The sequence below is a fragment of the Erithacus rubecula genome (assembly GCF_903797595.1).
Source record: "Erithacus rubecula genome assembly, contig: scaffold_88_arrow_ctg1, whole genome shotgun sequence".
In the NCBI taxonomy this organism is placed as follows: domain Eukaryota; kingdom Metazoa; phylum Chordata; class Aves; order Passeriformes; family Muscicapidae; genus Erithacus; species Erithacus rubecula.
Window position 1 is genome coordinate 619,521 of NW_027635446.1, and position 3,778 is coordinate 623,298.

The following is a 3,778-nucleotide window of genomic DNA, read 5'->3' on the forward strand; positions in this document are numbered from 1 at the left end:
GGGATGTGGCCCTGGGCAGGGCTGGGTTTCCCTGCTGCAGCACTCGAGGCACAGCCCCAGTCAGCTTCCATTTGTTCAGGCTCTGCTGCAGGGCTGAGCAGCGGGGACTGAAGCCAGGGATGCCCAGGGCTGTCCTGCAGAGCAGGGTTCTGCAGCCCAAGGCTCTGTGCTGCAGCAGGGACTCTGCTGCCTGCCAGGGGCAGCTCTCAGCCAGCCCGGGGAGCTGCTCCCGGCGCTGGGGGAGAAGCTGTGGGGGCAAGGAGTGACCCTGAGCAGGGCAGGTTCTGCTGAGAGGTGCTGGATGGGCAGGGCTGCTCCCAGCTCCAGACCAGCCTGGACACAGCTCTGGAGAGCACTTCCCAAAAAGGTGAGCCTGAGATTGCTGTAAAGATCAGGAGATTTCTTGAGAGTGTTTTAAATTTCCTCCTTGGAGAAGAATGGAAAGGCTGGGGTGATGACAAAATGATTTTTGCTTTTTATACATTTTTTCCTAGTCTTGTAACTCTGTAAACTATTATTATATACTTATAACCAAAATCTTTTAATAGCTCTAGTACACCTCCTAACCTTTCTTTTAGATTTTTTGAACAGCTGACCTTCTAAATATTCCGAAATAATGTATAGGCTTATTATCAGGAAAAGGACCTACAAGAAGAACTTTTTTTTTTTTTTTTTTTTTTTTTGACCAGAATGTGAGCAGTCATTGAAAAAATAGGAGCAAAGAAGCCCTTGGAACTACCCCAATGAGTTGACCCAGGGGTGTGTAACAGGGGAAACCGAATCTCCTATTGGATGTCCTGTTAAATATCCTAGTTAATCAACCATCAATAAATTGTTGGAATTGGGGGCTAGGTGTGCCACATTTCCACTGGGACTCCTGAAGCTTCCAATAATGATCTGTTTTGTACTTTACCATTCTAACACTCTTGCAAGGGTTTTTTCTCTTTGATTATCAGACAATCAAATAGACAACAGGGGGAATGAGAGAAGCAGAACAGGAATTGTACTCAGAGAATCACAGAAATTCGGAGGTTGAAAGAGACACACAGGATCACTAAAGTAACATTTGAACATTTACAGAGACTCCAGATCTGTAATTTTGTGTGGTCAGTCTCTCTGCTGGGAGCCTCCCAAAGGCCTTCAGCCACTCCTCAGCCCTGGGCAGCACCCAGCATCCCCTTTGCAGGGGCCCAGCAGGGCTCTCCTGAGCTGCCCTTGCACACCTGCAGGCAGACCCTGTCCCAGGCAGGGCCCTGCAGACAGGCAGGTTTCTGTAGGGCAGGTGAGGGCACAGAGGGTGGGATGGGCTCTATGAGCCTGGCGGGACAGGGCAGCTCTCAGGAGGGAAATGTCCAGGCCCAGTGAGATGCTCAGGGAAGATAGGGGGCTGAAGAGAGCAATGCTAGGGGGCAGGAGGGCACTGTTGGTGTTTGGGAGGTGCCGTGCAGAGCTGGGTACAGGAACACTGCCCTGAGTGCCCGGCTGTCTCTGCCCTGCCTCCCAGGCACAGCACCACAACATCTTCTCTTGTTCCTGCACTCCTCTGATATTGTCATTGTAATCTGCTGCTTCAGGGAGGCTCTGGGATTGCAGCACTGAGTCAGGCACTGCCCTTGGGATTCCTGCAGGCAGGAGTGTCCATTGGCAATGGGGTGTCCAAGCTTCCATGGGACCTGTGGGGCTGCAGGCAAAGCAGTCCATGGTAAAAGGGGATGAGCTGAGCCCCCTCCCTGAGATCCCATTTGGGCACACCTGGGGTCTCCTGCTGTGTCCTTCCAAGCTCTGAGCTGCCCTCCTGGGTGCAAATCTGTGCCAGAGCCTCTTGGAGTTCCCTGAGTGCCCCATGGGGAAGTGCAGAGGTGTCACAGCTGAGGAAATACTGTTTTATTTGCCAAGGGAGCCTTGAGTGTCCTTGGCAGAAGGGGGTGCTGAGACCTTGCTCAGGAGAGCTTTAGAGAAGGTGAGCCATTCAGGGATCCTCTGCTGTCAGCAGGGTTTGGTTTAGCCCAGGGTGACACAGGAGTGTGATTGTGCTCTGATTCCAGCCAGAAGTGCAAACCTTGGGCAAGTTGGGAACAAGCACTCCACCTTGCCCTGAACCACAGGGAATCTCCTGCCTCTTGCATCTCTCACTGGCAAACTGTGAGTGCAGCAGAAATGCTTGGGATTTCTGTCCTCAGAGAAACAGGAATGATATATGGGTAGGAAACAAATCCTAAATCCAACTCTTCCCATCCTTTCGGATTGGGAATGCGGAAGCTACCAAGCCCTTCTGCATTAGGAGTGATTCCACTAGCAAATCCTGAATGTCCAGACTTGTCCCTCAGCCACAGTTCACAAACCCAAGGCTGCAGGGCAAGGATGGCTCCTTAAGAGCGCCCATGCACAGGACATGCTGCTCCTGTCACACTCAGCACAACTGGAGCTCAGTCAGACCTCTTGGGTGAAGGATTTCCCAGAGCAGGAACAAGAGTGAGTAAGTCACTGGGGGTCAGTCTACAGAGAATGGCCCAGGTTTGTGTTCAAGCAGCCTCTGCTCACTTGTCACTGTCCTTTATCCATGAATAGGTCCCCATATCCAGCCACAGCAAATGTCCAACGCAGCTCCATCAGCCACTTCCTCCTGCTGGCACTGGCAGACACGCGGCAGCTGCAGCTCCTGCACTTCTGCCTCTTCCTGGGCATCTCCCTGGCTGCCCTCCTGGCAACGGCCTCATCATCAGCGCTGTAGCCTGCGACCACCACCTGCACACCCCCATGTTCTTCTTCCTGCTCAACCTGGCCCTCACTGACCTGGGCTGCATCTGCACCACTGTCCCCAAAGCCATGCACAATTCCCTCTGGGACACCAGGAACATCTCCTACTCAGGATGTGCTGCTCAGGTCTTTTCTTTGTGTTTTTCATTTCAGCAGAGTTTTTTCTCCTGACCGTCATGTGCTACGACCGCTACGTGTCCATCTGCAAACCCCTGCACTACGGGACCCTCCTGGGCAGCAGAGCTTGTGCCCACATGGCAGCAGCCTGCCTGGGCCAGTGCCTTTCTCTATTCACTGTTGCACACAGCCAATACATTTTCCCTGCCTCTGTGCCATGGCAATGCCCTGGGCCAGTTCTTCTGTGAAATCCCACACATCCTCAAGCTCTCCTGCTCCAAATCCTACATCAGGAAACTTGGGCCTCTTGCTGTTAGTGTTTGTTTAGCCTTTGGCTGTTTTGTGTTCATGGTTTTCTCCTATGTGCAGATCTTCAGGGCTGTGCTGAAGATCCCCTCTGAGCAGGGACGGCACAAAGCCTTTTCCACCTGCCTCCCTCACCTGGCTGTGGTCTCACTGTTCCTCAGCACTGGTACATTTGCCAACCTGAAGACCCCCTTCCTGTCTCCTCTCCATCCCTGGATCTGGCAGTGTCATTTCTGTACTCGGTGGTGCCTCCAGCCCTGAACCCCCTCATCTACAGCCTGAGGAACCAGGAGCTAAAGGCTGCAATGTCGACACTGATGACTGGTTGCTTTCAGGAACATTAAAGTGCTGGCAAATTTCTGAATACCATTTGTAATATAAGTCATCTTGGATACTTCTTCTTGATTTGATTGTGGGGTTATTTTTCCTTTGCTTTAGTTTTGTCATATTGTCCATTAAAACAGCCACTGTGTGTTCTATTCCTCATTTTATTTCTGTCCATCTTCCCTGTGGCCACAAAGTATGTCAATGAAGGGCTGCACTCTTCATGGCTTTAAATAAACTGTAGGATTTCTCTCCCAGCAAAGATTTCACTAGA

The 3,778-nt window shown here is 51.6% G+C and overlaps 1 pseudogene across 1 annotated transcript; it reads left to right on the top strand.

Moving 5' to 3' along the window:
• Nucleotides 1–2,560: 2,560 nt before the first annotated feature.
• On the top strand, nt 2,561–3,524 carry LOC306816794 (olfactory receptor 14I1-like; annotated as a pseudogene). Its single transcript has one exon. The product of its transcript is annotated as an olfactory receptor 14I1-like (transcript).
• The last annotated feature ends 254 nt before the right edge of the window (nt 3,525–3,778 follow it).